The sequence below is a fragment of the Balaenoptera musculus genome, chromosome 5 (genome assembly GCF_009873245.2).
Source record: "Balaenoptera musculus isolate JJ_BM4_2016_0621 chromosome 5, mBalMus1.pri.v3, whole genome shotgun sequence".
Lineage (NCBI taxonomy): Eukaryota > Metazoa > Chordata > Mammalia > Artiodactyla > Balaenopteridae > Balaenoptera > Balaenoptera musculus.
Genome location: NC_045789.1, coordinates 8,456,353 through 8,471,629, shown reverse-complemented (window position 1 = coordinate 8,471,629; position 15,277 = coordinate 8,456,353). Strand labels below are relative to the sequence as shown.

At 42.1% G+C, this 15,277-nt stretch overlaps 1 protein-coding gene across 1 annotated transcript in view; it reads left to right on the top strand.

The window, feature by feature from the left end:
- The window catches only part of LOC118895881 (putative tripartite motif-containing protein 75), a 293,235-nt gene that overhangs the window by 5,545 nt on the left and 272,413 nt on the right, over window positions 1-15,277 (top strand). Inside the window, exon 3 of the mRNA XM_036853447.1 lies at window positions 11,985-12,025. The gene's annotated coding sequence lies outside the window, so the exon portion shown is untranslated. The remainder of the gene's footprint in view (window positions 1-11,984; window positions 12,026-15,277) is intronic.

The following is a 15,277-nucleotide window of genomic DNA, read 5'->3' as shown; positions in this document are numbered from 1 at the left end:
TTGCTAGAATCCAGGTTTTAGTTTTGCCTGCTTAAAGAAAGACCTTTATCTTATTCCTTGAATGGACGGCCATCCCCATGAAGGAAGTCCTCAAACCGTATAGTGTCTCTGTTCTGTGGACTGTCAGTCTGCTGGCCGAGACTCTACGTGGGATCTGAGCATCCAGGCTTCTAGCTCAGTGCCTCACATCACAGTGAGATCTTATGTAAGGGCTGCTGGATGAATAATTAAATGAGATGTCTTGCTGGGATTGGTGAGTCATCAGCCTCAGTGTGAATGAAGTTGCCAGGAGCCATGGTAGAACATATCAGAGTTCTCAGTCTATCTCAACTGAGAGGTTCTGCTGTTGAGCACGCAGGGAAACCTGGATCTGCTCCCAGCCCCATGCTGCCCCCTTGAATGGCATGCAGTGTGATGGAGGATGTAACTGTCTGGTGGGCCCTCTTCATCCTGGGAAACGTGGGGTGAAGATCCAAAGATGTCATCTGAGAAGAGAGCCAGGAAAGAAACCTGGGAATCACATACATCTGAGAGGGCTGAGAGGGAAAGGTAACCTGTTAAACAGACTGAGAAAGTGCAGTCTGAGCCCAAGGTGCAGGATACAACACATATACTCAAAAATCAGTTGTATTTCTATATTCTGGCAATCAACAACCCTAAAAAGTAATTACGATAATTCCAGTTATAGTACCCTTAAAAAGAAAAAAGTACTTAGGAATATTTAGCCATGGTGGTTTTAAGATTTATACATTGAAAACTATAAACCATTGCTGAATGAAATTATAGAAGACCTGAATTAATGGAAAGATATCTCATGTTCATGGATTGGAAGCCTTCATATGAAGGTAGTAATGCTACCCAAAGCAATATACAGATTCAATGCAATCCTTATCAAAACCCCAGTGGTCTTTTTTTTTTTTTCCAGAAGTGGAAAAGCTGATCTTAGAATTTATAAGCTATTACAAGAGATGCCTAATAGCCAAAACAGTGTTGAAAAAGAAGAACAAAATAGGAAGCAAGCACAGAGTAAAGATGTTATTGGTTAAATTTGACTAGGCTCTGATGCTGTAACAAGTGAACACTGACATCTCAATGGCTTGGCCCACAAAATTTATGTTTTGCTCTTTTGATATCCAGTACTGGAGCTGTGACTGCACTGAGTGAGTCTGAGATCCATATTCTCTGATCTCGTGACACCACCATCACAGAGCTGTTGCAGCAGAACTCAGGAGAGTAGCAGGTCTGGTTTCCAGAGCATACAGTGACTTGCTCCTAGTATTCCAGCATGGAAGGTAACTGCACAGTGGAGAAGCATGCAAATACTACCTCAGTCAGGAGACCATCAGGAATACATCATGTTGATAGCAGGTACCCTTGGTATGTGATAAAAACAGCACTTCATCTCTGTGGTCTTTTTCTCAAAATTCATAGCCCTAATCTTACCATAAGAACATAGAACAAACTGAAATTGAGGGACATTCTACAAAAACCTGACCAGTATTCCTCTACACTGTCAGGGGACATCTGAGGACCTGTCACAGACCAGAGGAGCCCAAGGTTATATGACGCCCAAATGAAATGTGATATCATAGATGGGATCCTGGAACAACAAAAAAAGGACATTAAGGAAAAACAAATGAAATCTGAATGAAATATGGAGTTCAGTTACTAATGTATCAATGGTTGTGAAAAACGTACTACAGTAATGTGGGGAAACTGGGTATGGAGGACTCAGCCCTTTGTATCTATGGGATTTGCATCCACAGATTCAACCAACTGTGGATCAAAAATATTTTTTAAAAATTCCAGATAGTTCCAAAAAGCAAAGCTTGAATTTGCCATACCCAGTAACGATTTACATAGCATTTACATTGTATGAAGTACTGTAAGTAATCTAGGGGTGATGTAAAGTATATAGGAGGATGTGCATAGGTTATAGTATGCCATATTATATAAAAGACTTGAGATCTGTGGATTTTTGTATCCTCGAGGGTGTTGGAGCCAGTCTCCCTGCAGATACCAAGGAATGTGTGTATATATGAGAGCTCTCTCTAGTATGCATGCAACTTTGCTGTAAATCTAAAACTATGATAAAACAACAAAGTTATTTAAATACTATATGAAAGAGCGACACCGTGATCGTCCGCGGCTCTTACGTGCCAGGCAGGAAACAACACACATCATGTCTACACTCATTTTACTGGCTAGTTCTAGTGACACGACACCACTTGTTTGCAATGTGGCTGGGATCATTGGGAGCCACCTTGCAAGCAGGCTACTATATCCTTGAAAGAAAAGAAGAAAGAAAGAAGAAAAGAAGGAAGAAGGCAGCCTGTGGGGGGGTCCCAGGCGTGGAGGACCTGAGGCCTCTTGGCCATAAGTGGCGTCAACTTGCCATGCATGTGAGTGAACCCCTTTGGAAGTGAATCCTTCAGTCCCAGGCAGCCTTCAGGGGACAGCAGCCCCAGCCAACATCTGCACTGAAACCTCAGGAGAGACCCAGAGCCAGAAACAACTAGCCAAGCCACTCCCAACTTCCTGACTCCTAACATGGTGACTGGCTTCCCCCTAGAGAGACTAGTCAACAGAAAGTAAGAGGGAGGGCTTCCCTGGTGGTGCAGTGGTTGAGAATCTGCCTGCTAATGCAGGGGACACGGGTTCGGGCCCGGGTCTGGGAAGATCCCACATGCCGCGGAGCAACTGGGCCCGTGAGCCACAACTGCTGAGCCTGCGCGTCTGGAGCCTGTGCTCCGCAACAAGAGAGGCCGCGATAGTGAGAGGCCTGCGCACCGCGATGAAGAGTGGCCCCCGCTTGCCACAACTAGAGAAAGCCCTCGCACAGAAATGAAAACCCAACACAGCCATAAATAAATAAATAAATAAATAAAAATAAAATGACTAAAAAAAAAAAAATTTTTTTTTTTTTAAAAAGAGGGAAGCTGAAGCCCTGTTCTGCCAGTTTTTCCCAGAGCACAGAGGGCTTTATTTTAGCTCTCCACCTGAACTCCTTTCAGGAGGTGTTGAAAGTCAGCAGCTGCAGCAGCACAGGATTTAATCCTTGTAGAAGGAGATGGCAAGTGCCAATGGAAAATGCCAACTTGTAGTTGACAGCTGGCCCCTGGGGGCAGCAGGGAGGGGCAGGAAGTAGACAAGGTGAAAAACGGCCTTCGTGAGTCTCAGATGGTGGGCAAGAAACGCTGCTGTACTACCTTTAAGTCAAAAAATGAGGATCGGGGTCTTTATCAAGTGCAAACGAAATCCTGTGAAGCATTATGACATGATATAATAATATCTGAATTTTGAAAGGCTGACAATTCAGGAAGCAGGTCTTTTGATGTCTTTAAGAGATCCAAGAAGTCGTGCATGGTGAGCAGTTAAATACAGGTGCGAGTTAGAGAATCCTCAACAGATTTTGTTAAAGTTGTGGTTTCTAAACCTTTGTTTTTGGTTTTTTAACATCTTAATTGGAGTATGATTGCTTTACAATGGTGTATTAGTTTCTGCTGTACAACAAAATGAATCAGCTATACAACAAAATGAATCAGCTATACATTTACATATATCCCCATATCTCCTGCGTCTTGCATCTCGCTCCCAACTTCCCTATCCCACCCCTCTAGGTGGTCACAATGCACTGAGCTGATCTCCCTGTGCTATGCGGCTGCTTCCCACTAGCTATCTGTTTTACATTTGGTAGTGTATATATGTCCATGCCACTCTCTCTCTTCGTCCCAGCTTACCCTTCCCCCTCCGCGTGTCAAGTCCATGCTCTAAGTCTGTGTCTTCTTTTTTTTTAATGTAAGATCTTTACAAAGATATCTTATTACTCTTTTTTTTTTTAATTTTTATTTATTTATTTATTTATGGCTGTGTTGGGTCCTCGTTTCTGTGCGAGGGCCCTCTCTAGTTGTGGCAAACGGGGGCCACTCTTCATCGCGGTGCGCGGGCCTCTCACTATCGCGGCCTCTCTTGTTGCGGAGCACAGCCTCCAGACGCGCAGGCTGAGCAATTGTGGCTCATGGGCCCAGCTGCTCCGCGGCATGTGGGATCCTCCCAGACCAGGGCTCGAACCCGTGTCCCCTGCATTGGCAGGCAGATTCCCAACCACTGTGCCACCAGGGAAGCCCACGTCTGCGTCTTTATACCTGTCCTGCCGCTAGGTTCTTCAGAACCAATTTTTTTTTTTTTAGATTCCATATATATGTGTTAGCATACGGTATTTGTTTTTGTCTTTCTGACTTACTTCAACCTGTATGACAGACTCTAGGTCCATCCACCTCACTACAAATAAGTCAGTTTTGTTTCCTTTTATGGCTGAGTAATATTCCATTGTATACATGTGCCACATCTTCTTTATCCATTCATCTGTCGATGGACACTTAAGTTGCTTCCATGTCCTGGTTATTGTAAATAGAGCTGCAATGAACATTGTGGTACTTGACTCATTCTGAATTATGGTTTTCTCAGGGTATATACCCAGTAGTGGGATTGCTGGGTTATATGGCAGTTTTATTTTTAGTTTTTTTAAGGAACCTCTATACTATTCTCCATAGTGGCTGTATCAGTTTACATTCCCACCAATAGTGCAAGAGGGTTCCCTTTTCTCCACACCCTTTCCAGCATTTATTGTTTGTAGATTTTTTGATGATGGCCATTCTGACTGGGGTGAGGTGATACCTCATTGTAGTTTTGATTTGCATTTCTCTAATGCTTAGTGATGCTGAGCATCCTTTCATGTGTTTGTTGGCAATCTGTATATCTTCTTTGGAGAAATGTCTGTTTAGGTCTTCTGCCCATGTTTGGATTGGGTTGTTTGTTTTTTTGATATTGAGCTGCATGAGCTGCTTGTAAATTTTGGAGATTAATCCTTTGTCAGTTGCTTCATTTGCAGATATTTTGTCGTATTCTGAGGATTGTCTTTTCATCTTGTTTATGTTTTCCTTTGCTGTGCAAAACTTTTAAGTCTCATTAGGTCCCATTTGTTTATTTTGTTTTTTATTTCCATTCCTCTTGGAGGTGGGTCAAAAAGGATCTTGCTGTGATTTATGTCGTAGAGTGTTCTGCCTATGTTTTCCTCTAAGAGCTTTATAGTGTCTAGCCTTACATTTAGGTCTTTAATCCATTTTGAGTTTACTTTTGTGTATGGTGTTAGGGAGTGTTCTAATTTCATTCTTTCACATGTAGCTGTCCAGTTTTCCCAGCACCACTTAATTGAAGAGGCTGTATTTTCTCCATTGTATATTCTTGCCTCCTTTATCAAAAATGAGGTGACCATCTGTGCCTGGGTTTATCTCTAGGCTTTCTATGCTGTTCCATTGATCTATATTTCTGTTTTTGTGCCAGTACCATACTGTCTTGATTACTGTAGCTTTTTAGTATAGTCTGAAGTCAGGGAGCCTGATTCCTCCAGCTCTGGTTTTCTTTCTCAAGATTGCTTTGGCTATTCGGGTTCTTTTGTGTTTCCATACAAATTGTGGAATTTTTTGTTCTACTTCTATGAAAAATGCTGTTGGTAGTTTGATAGGGATTGCAATGAATCTGTAGATTGCTTTGGGTGGTATAGTCATTTTCACAATGTTGATTCTTCCAATCCAAGAACATGGTATATCTCTCCATCTGTCTGTATTATCTTTAATTTCTTTCATCAGTGTCTTACAGTTTTCTGCATACAGGTCTTTTGTCTCCTTAGGTAGGTTTATTCCTAGGTATTTTATTCTTTTTGTTGCAGTGGTAAATGGGAGTGTTTCCTTAATTTCTCTTTCAGATTTTTCATCATTAGTGTATAGGAATGCAAGAGATTTCGGTGCATCAATTTTGTATCCTGCTACTTTACCAAATTCATTGATTAGCTCTAGTAGTTTTCTGGTAGCATCTTTAGGATTCTCTATGTATAGTATCATGTAATCTGCAGACAGTGACAGCTTTGCTTCTTCTTTTCCGATTTGGATTCCTTTTATTTCTGTTTCTTCTCTGCTGTGGCTAAAACTTCTCTAACTATGTTGAATAATAGTGGTGAGAGTGGGCAACCTTGTCTTGTTCCTGATCTTAGTGGAAATGGTTTCAGTTTTTCACCATTGAGGACGATGTTGGCTGTGGGCTTGTCATATATGGCCTTTACTATGTTGAGTAAAGTTCCCTCTATGCCTACTTTCTGGAGGGTTTTTATCATAAATGGGTGTTGAATTTTGTTGAAAGCTTTTTCTGCATCTATTGAGATGATCATATGGTTTTTCTCCTTCAATTTGTTAATGTGGTGTATCACATTGATTGATTTGCATATATTGAAGAATCCTTGCATTCCTGGGATAAACCCCACTTGATCATGGTGTATGATCCTTTTAATGTGCTGTTGGATTCTGTTTGCTAGTATTTTGTTGAGGATTTTTGCATCTATATTCATCAGTGATATTGGCCTGTAGTTTTCTTTCTTTGCGACATCTTCATCTGGCTTTGGTGTCAGGGTGATGGTGGTCTTGTCGAATGAGTTTGGGAGTGCTCCTCCCTCTGCTATATTTTGGAGGAGTTTGAGAAGGATAGGTGTTAGATTGTCTCTAAATGTTTGATAGAATTCACCTCTGAAGCCATCTGGTCCTAGGCTTTTGTTTGTTGGAAGATTTTTAATCACATTCTCAATTTAAGTGCTTGTGATTGGTCTGTTTATATTTTCTATTTCTTCCTGCTTCAGACTCGGAAAGTTGTGCTTTTCTAAGAATTTGTCCATTTCTTCCAGATTGTCAATTTTATTGGCATATAATGGCTTGTAGTAATCTCTCATGATCCTTTGTATTTCTACAGTGTCCGTTGCTACTTCTCCTTTTTTATTTCTAATTCTGTTGATTTGAGTCTTCTTCCTTCTTTTCTTAATGAGTCTGGCTAATGGTTTATCAATTTTGTTTATGTTCTTAAAGAACCAGCTTTTAGTTTTATTGATCTTTGCTACTGTTTTCTTCATTTTTTCTTCATATATTTCTGATCTGATCTTTATGATTTCTTTCCTTCTGCTAACTTTGGGGTATTTTTGTTCTTCTTTCTCTAATTGCTTTAGGTGTAAGGTTAGGTTGTTCATTTGAGATATTTTTTGCTTCTTGAGGTAGGATTGTGTTGCTATAAACTTCCCTCTTAGAACTGCTTTTGCTGCATCCCATAGGTTTTGGGCCGTCGTGTTTTCATTGTCATTTGTTTCTAGGTATATTTGATTTCCTCTTTGATTTCTTCAGTGATCTCTTGGTTATTTATTAGTGTATTTTTTAACCTCCATGTGTTTGTGTTTTTTACAGATTTTTTCCTGTAATTGATATCTAGTCTCATAGTGCTGTGGTTGGAAAAGATATTTGATACGATTTCAATTTTCTTAAATTTACCAAGGCTTGATTTGTGACCCAAGATATTATCTATCGTGGAGAATGTTCCGTGAGCACTTGAGAAGAAAGTGTATTCTGTTGTTTTTGGATGGAATGTGCTATAAATATCAATTAAGTCCATTTTGTTTAACGTGTCATTTAAAGCTTGTGTTTCCTTATTTATTTTCATTTTGGATTATCAGTCCATTGGTGAAAGTGGGGTGTTAAAGTCCCCTACTGTGATTGTGTTACTGTCGATTTCCCCTTTTATGGCTGTTAGCATTTGCCGTATGTATTGAGGTGCTCCTATATTGGGTACATAAATATTTACAATTGTTATATCTTCTTCTTGGATTGATCCCTTGGTCATTATGTAGTATCTTTTTTTGTCTCTTGTAATAGTCTTTATTTTAAAGGCTATTTTGTCTGATATGAGAATTGCTACTCCAGCTTTCTTTTGATTTCCATTTGCATGGAATCTCTTTTTCCATCCCCTCACTTTCAGTCTGTATGTGTCCCTAGGTCTGAAGTGGGTCTGTTGTAGACAGCATGTATATGGGTCTTGTATTTGTGTTCATTCAACAAATCTATGTCTTTTGGTTGGAGCATTTAATCCATTTACATTTAAGATAGATATCGATATGTATGTTCTTATTACCATTTTCTTAATTGTTTTGGGTTTGTTATTGTAGGTCTTTTCCTTCTCTTGTGTTTCCTGCCTAGAGAAGTTCCTTTAGCATTTGTTGTAGAGCTGGTTTGGTGGTGCTGAATTCTCGTAGCTTGTGCTTGTCTGTAGAGGTTTTAATTTCTCTGTCGAATCTGAATGAGATCCTTGCTGGGTAGAGTAATCTTGGTTGTAGGTTTTTCCCCTTCATCACTTTAAATATGTCCTGCCACTCTCTTCTGGCTTGCAGAGTTTCTGCTGAAAGATCAGCTGTTAACCTTATGGGGATTCCCTTGTATGTTATTTGTTGTTTTTCTCTTGCTGCTTTTAATATTTTTTCTTTGTGTTTACTTTTTGATAGTTTGATTAATATGTGTCTTGGCATCTTTCTCCTTGGATTTATCCTGTATGGGACTTTCTGTGCTTCCTGGACTTGATTGACTATTTCCTTTCCCATATTAGGGAAGTTTTCAACTATAATCTCTTCAAATATTTTCTCAGTCCCTTTCTTTTTTCTCTTCTTGGACCCCTATAATTCGAATGTTGGTGCGATTAATGTTGTTCCGGAGGTCTCTGAGACTGTCCTCAATTCTTTTCATTCTTTTTTCTTTATTCTAGTCTGTGGTAGTTATTTCCACTATTTTATCTTCTAGGTCACTTATCCGTTCTTCTGCCTCAGTTATTCTGCTATTGATTCCTTCTAGAGAATTTTTAATTTCATTTATTGTGTTGTTCATCATTGTTTGTTTGCTCTTTAGTTCTTCTAGGTCCTTGTTAAACATTTCTTGTATTTTCTCCATTCTGTTTCCACAATTTTGGATTATCTTTACTATGATTACTCTGAATTCTTTTTCAGGTAGACTGCCTATTTCCTCTTCATTTGTTTGGTCTGGTGGGTTTTTACCTTGCTCGTTCATCTGCTGTGTGCTTCTCTGTCTTCTCATCTTGCTTAACTTACTGTGTTTGGGGTCTCCTTTTCACAGGCTGCAGGTTCTCGTTGTTTTTAGTGTCTGCCCCCAATGGCTAAGGTTGGTTCAGTGGGTTGTGTAGGCTTCCTGGTGGAGCAGACTGGTGCCTGTGTTCTGGTAGATGAGGCTTGATCTTGTCTTTCTGGTGGGTAGGACCACATCTGGTGGTGTGTTTTGGGGTGCCTGTGACTTTATTATGATTTTAGGCACCCTCTCTGCTAATGGGTGGGTTTGTGTTCCTGTCTTGCCAGTTGTTTTGCACAGCGTGTCCAGCACTGTAGCTTGCTGGTTGTTGAGTCGAGCTGGGTCTTAGCGTTGGGATGGAGATCTCTTGAAGAGCTTTCACCATTTTATATTACATGGAGCTGAGAGGTCTCTGGTGGACCAATGTCCTGAACTCAGCTCTCCCACCTCAGAGGCACAGGCCTAACACCCAGCCAGAGCACCAAGACGCTGTCAGCCACAAGGCTCAGAAAAAAAGCGAGAATAAAAGAAAGAAAGAACCAAAGAATCAAAGAAAAAAATAAAATAAAGTTATTAAAATAAAAAATAAAAAAGTTATTAAAAATAAAAAAATTTAAAAATAATTTAAAAAAGAAAAAAAAAAAAGAAAGAAAGAAGAGAGCAACCAAACCAAAAAACAAATCCACCAATGATAACAAGCACTAAAATCTATACAAAAAAAAAAAATGGACAGACAGAAACCTAGGACAAATGGTAAAAACAAAGTTATACAGACCAAATCACACAAAGAAGCATACACATGCACACTCACAAAAAGAGAAAAAGGAATAAAATATATATATATTTATATATTTAAAAAAAAAGGAAGAGAGCAACTAAAATCAATAAACAAATCTACCAATGATAATAAACTCTAAATACTAAACTAAGATAAACATAAAACAAGAAAAATATTAGATGCAGAAAGCAAACCCCAAGTCTACAGTTATTCCCAAAGTCCACCGCCTCAATTTTGGGCTTATTCGTTGTCTACTCTGGTATTCCACAGATGCAGGGTACATCCAGTTGTCTGTGGAGATTCAATCCACTGCTCCTGAGGCTGCTGGGAGAGAGTTCCCTTTCTCTTCTTTGTTTGCACAGCTCCTGGGGTTCAGTTTTGATTTTGGCTCTGCCTCTGCGTGTAGGTCGCCTGAGGGCATCTGTCCTTCATTCAGACAGGACGGGGTTAAAGGAGCAGCTGCTTCGGGGGCTCTGGCTCACTCAGGCCGGGGGAGGAAGGGGTTCGGAATTCAGGGCGAGCCTGCGGCGTCAGAGGCGTCGTGACGTTGCACCAGCCCGAGGCGCGCAGTGCGTTCTCCCGGGGAAGTTGTCCCTGGATCACGGGAGCCTGGCCGTGGCGGCTGCACGGGCTCCCGGGAGGGGCGGTGTGGAGAGTGACCTGTGCTCGCACACAGGCTTCTTGGTGGCGGCAGCGGCCGCCTTAGCGTCTCAGGCCCGTCTCTGGGGTCCGCGCTGATCGCCGCGGCTCACGCCCGTCTCTGGAGCTCATTTAGGTGGTGCTCTGAATCCCCTCTCCTTGTGCACCCCGAAACAATGGTCTCTTTCCTCTTTTGCAGGTCCAGACCTTTTCCCAGACTCCCTCCCCGCGATCTGTGGTGCACTAGCCTCCTTCAGGCTGTGTTCACGCCGCCAACCCCAGTCCTCTCCCTGGGATCTGACCTCCGAAGCCCGAGCCTCAGCTCCCAGCCCCGCCCGCCCCGGCGGGGGAGCAGACAAGCCTCTCGGGCTGGTGAGTGCTGCTCGGCGCCAAGCCTCTGTGCGGGAATCTCTCCGCTTTGCCCTCCGCACCCCTGTGGCTGCGCTCTCCTCCGTGGCTCCGAAGCTCCCCCCTCCACCCCCTGCAGTCTCTGCCCGCGAAGGGGCCCCTAGTGTGTGGACACCTTTCCTCCTTCACGGCTCCCTCCCACTGGTGCAGGTCCCGTCCCTATTTTTTTTGTCTCTGTTTTTCATTTTTTCTTTTGCCCTACCCAGGTACGTGGGGAGTTTCTTGCCTTTTGGGAGGTCTGAGGTCTCCTGCCAGCGTTCAGTAGGTGTTCTGTAGGGCTTGTTCCACATGCAGGTGTATTTGTGGAGAGGAAGGTGATCTCCACGTCTTACTCCTCCACCATCTTGAAGGTCTCCTCTAAACCTTTTGAATTGCTGGTGCCATCAGCCTCCCCTCTTTTTGTTTGTTCTTTTACTATGGGATGAGTATTTGGTTTTAATTTAAATACTCTAAGATACAAAATATGACTCATTCCCTATCACAGTTCATGTCACACAAGATTCCTTAAGACAGGAACCCCGTCAGTATGATACTGAATCCTGAAAGGCTGGCCCTGCTTTGTAAGGTACAGTGTAATTCAACAGGATGGGGCCAGCCTACCTGCTAGATGCTCGTTAACCTAAAGAGTTCATTGTTATGCATTGAATCTTCTTTTGGACCCATTGCTTTTAAGAATTACCATCGTCTTCCCTACAAGACTACTTCAGAAGTTATCTGGCTTTTATCCTTACACCTCCTGTGTAAAAACTGAAACTGTTCTAAATTTATCAGTGATCTACTTTCTCAGCCAAGGAATATTTTTTATCTATGTTGCTCTCTGAGACACTTTACAGTCTTGAGCTCTGGTTGCTCCAACTTGTTTTAGCAAGTTGCTCTTCCACTCCTTCCCCTTCCTGCATATGCCTGCAAAGGCACGCAACAAACTTTTAATATGTAGTGTGAAACATATATATGTATGTGTGTATGTATGGGCACACACAGGCATGTCTATGTGCATTTATAGATATGCACACGTACATTATCTATAAATTCATCTAAAAATGCCTATATCTGTTTCCTGCAGAAGTGAGATTTAGAGGGAGCAGGTCTAAGTGTGCCATTTTGTTTTGTAAACCATTTTTTAAAAAAACAAAACAACACTAAAATGTATTTACTTTCTTTGCAATTTGAAAACAACTTTTTAAAGAGAAAAAGCCAAGTTATTTTTGTTATTTTTGTTGCAGGAGAATGGCGTGAGAGAGGATGGTCACGTCCCAGGTCTCAGGTGAGTCCCTGGGATGGGCTGCCAAGTGAGGGTCCTTGGCTTCCTGCAGGAAATAATTCAAGAGCAAGCCATATTAAGTGAAAGCAGGTTTATTTAGAGAGATACACACTTCATAGGTAGAATGCAGTCCATCTCAGAAGGCGAGAACAGCCCTGGGAGATAAACATTTCAAAGACAGAATGCAGTCTGTCTCAGACGGTGTGAGCAGTCCCGAAATAATATACAGTGGTTAGTTTTTATGGGCTGGATAATTTCATATCTAATGAGTAGGAGGATTATTCCAGCTATTTTGGGGAAGCGGGCATTTCCAGGAATTGGGGCACCATCCACTTTTTGGCCTTTTATGGTCAGCCTCTGAACTGTCATGGCACCTGTGGGTGTGTCATTTTGAAACCATGCAACTCAGATTGGGACTTGGACCCACGGGTCAGGACTTGAACCCAGCCAAAACCCAGATCAGGACTTGAACCCCATGTCTTTTAATTGAGATCACACACCTGGTCTCAGGACTTAATGAAGCTTAGGTTCTTGGTGTCTTGTTGCAGAAAGAATTTAGTGAGAGACCAAGCGAAGGTAAGAAGTGGATTTATTTAGAGTGATACCCATTCCATAGACAGAATGTGGTCTGTCTCAAAAGGCAAGAACAACACTAGGAGAAACATACTCCCCAGACAGAGTGTGGGCCATCTCAGAAGGTGAGAGGCCCCAAAGTATGGGGTGGTTAGTTTTTATGGGCTAGGTAATTTCATAGACTAATGAGTGGGAGGACTATTCCAACTATTTTGGGGAAGGGGTTGGAGATTTCCAGGAATTGGACCACTGCCCACTTTTTGAGCTTTTATGGTCAGCCTTGGAACTGTCATGGCACCTGTGGTTGTGTCATTTAACATCTGCTAACGTATTACAATGAACATATAGTGAGGCCCAGGTCCACTGGAAGTTAAATCTTTCACCATCTTGATGCCGAAAGCTCAGCTTCTCTGTATATTGGTGCTGAATCCAATCTCAGAGACAGAGTTTTGGGTGAAGTAGAAAAGGAGAGCTTTATTACTTTGTGAGGCAAAGGGGGACAAAGCAGGCTCCTGCCTCGAAAAACTCTGTGTCCCGACTTGGAGAGGGTAGTGAGGAGTTTTATAGTGATGGATCAAAGAGCGTGTGATCAGCTCGTGGACATTCTTCTGACTGGTTGGTGGTGAGGGAAGCGGGAGTCAGCATCATCAACCTTCAGGTTCCAGCTGGTCTGGGGTCTGCATGCTTGTGGGCAGCATACCATCGTTAATTGTTAACTTTTCCCACCTGGAGGGGGTTTCAGTATCTGCAAAACAGCTCATAGATATTGTTGTGTGTATCCATTGAGGGGGAACCAGGACCTTGCACCAAGGCTGCACTACTGTTTCTCTTGACTCTTTCTCCCTGGTCTGGCAGCCCCTCCCTTCTCTAATTAACAATTGTTTGAATCTGCCGGTTGGAACTCAGGGAGGGTCACGGAGGCAGGTCATGGAGGCCCTGCTCAGTATCAATCTTGGACCTAGTTGGTTCTAACCAGTTTTTGTCATGTCCTCAGCAGCTATGTCATTCTTTTAAAGGTTGTACCCTATCCCATTCCCTCCTATTTCAATTTAGCATATGCTGATGTATCACAATGAGCATATAATGAGGCTCAAAGTCTACTGGAAGTCGAATCTTCAGCCATCTTGGGCCCAGTAGGTTCTAACCAGTTTTTGTTGTATGCTCAATGGCTATGTCATTCTTGTAAAAGTTGTGCCCTGCCCCCTTCCCTCCTGTCTCATTTTGATACAATTATTTTTAGAATAGTTAAAATATTCTGCTTAAATATGACAATAAACAAAAGAAAGAGTTTTATTTTATGCAGATATTTTTTCTCTTTAAAAGATAAGTAAACTGAATAATTTTTAAAAGTCCTTGAAAGGAGAGGAAAGAAAATTGGGAGGGAATGAAGCCAAACTTTGTTGAATTAAGTATGAGTTGTACACACAGAGAAATACACAGGTCTCTGGTTAGTAAGCTGAAGTGGTGATCATTACACTGATCTGCCTCAGCGCAAAAAGTGAGGCCAAACCAAAGTGGAGCTTGCAGCAGAGAAAGGTTTATTGCAAGGCTAAGCAAGGAGAATGGGTGGCTTGTGCTTAAAAACACAAACTCCCTGATGGTTTTCCAGGAGAAGTTTTTATAGGCAAAATTTGGGGTGAGGGCTGCAGGGTGTGTGACTTTCTTCTGTTTGCTTGGTGGTGAGGTAACAGAGCAGTGCTCCAGGAATCTAGTGCTCAGCCTGAAGTTACCATCCTCCCCTTGGGTTGAGGCCTTAGCTCCTACAGAAGAACTCAAAGATATAGTTATGTATATTCCTTCAGGAGGAACCAGGACTGTGTACCCATGGCTGCACTTGTTTCTTTTTTTTTTTAAATAAATTTATTTATTATTTATTTATTTATTTATATTTGGCTGTGTTGGGTCTTCGTTGCTGCATGTGGGCTTTCTCTAGTTGCGGCGAGCAGGGGCTACTTTTCATTGCCATGCGCGGGCTTCTCGTTGCAGTGGCTTCTCTTGTTGTGGAGCATGGGCTCTAGGCATGTGGGCTTCAGTAGTTGTGGCTCGTGGGCTCAGTAGTTGTGGCTCACGGGCTCTAGAGCGCGCAGGCTTCAGTAGTTGTGGTGCACGGGCTTAGTTGCTCCACGGTATGTGGGATCTTCCCAGACCAGGGCTCGAACCCATGTCCCCTGCATTGGCAGGCAGATTCTTAACCACTGCACCACTAGGGAAGTCCCTGCACTACTGTTTCTTGACTGCTCCTCCTTTGTTTTAGCATTCTCTCACTTCCCTGATTAGCAACTATTTGAATCTGCCCTTTGGTACTCAAGGAAGGTCTAGGATGCTGAAGCCTTTTTTCCTACAAACAAGAATCGGGGGACACAGAAAGGATTTGTACCCAGGGAGATCCCACAGGGTCCTGCTTGATTTCAAAGGCATAAACCCATGAACCAGAAATTTTTCTTCATTTTTCAGTTGCAGGTCAGGAAACTTTTTAATTTCATGTTATATAATTTGTGGCTTTAATAAATAGTTTAAAACTTCTCTTATATCCTAGTGCTTAAGAGCACTGCTTAGTGCTTGGAAGGTGCTTGGCTTTGTATTCCAACTACTACTATTAATTTACTAGCTGTATGTAGCTAATGTTACTCTCATTTTCTTAGTTCCCGTTTCCTCATCTAAAAACGGGCAAAATGATACTTA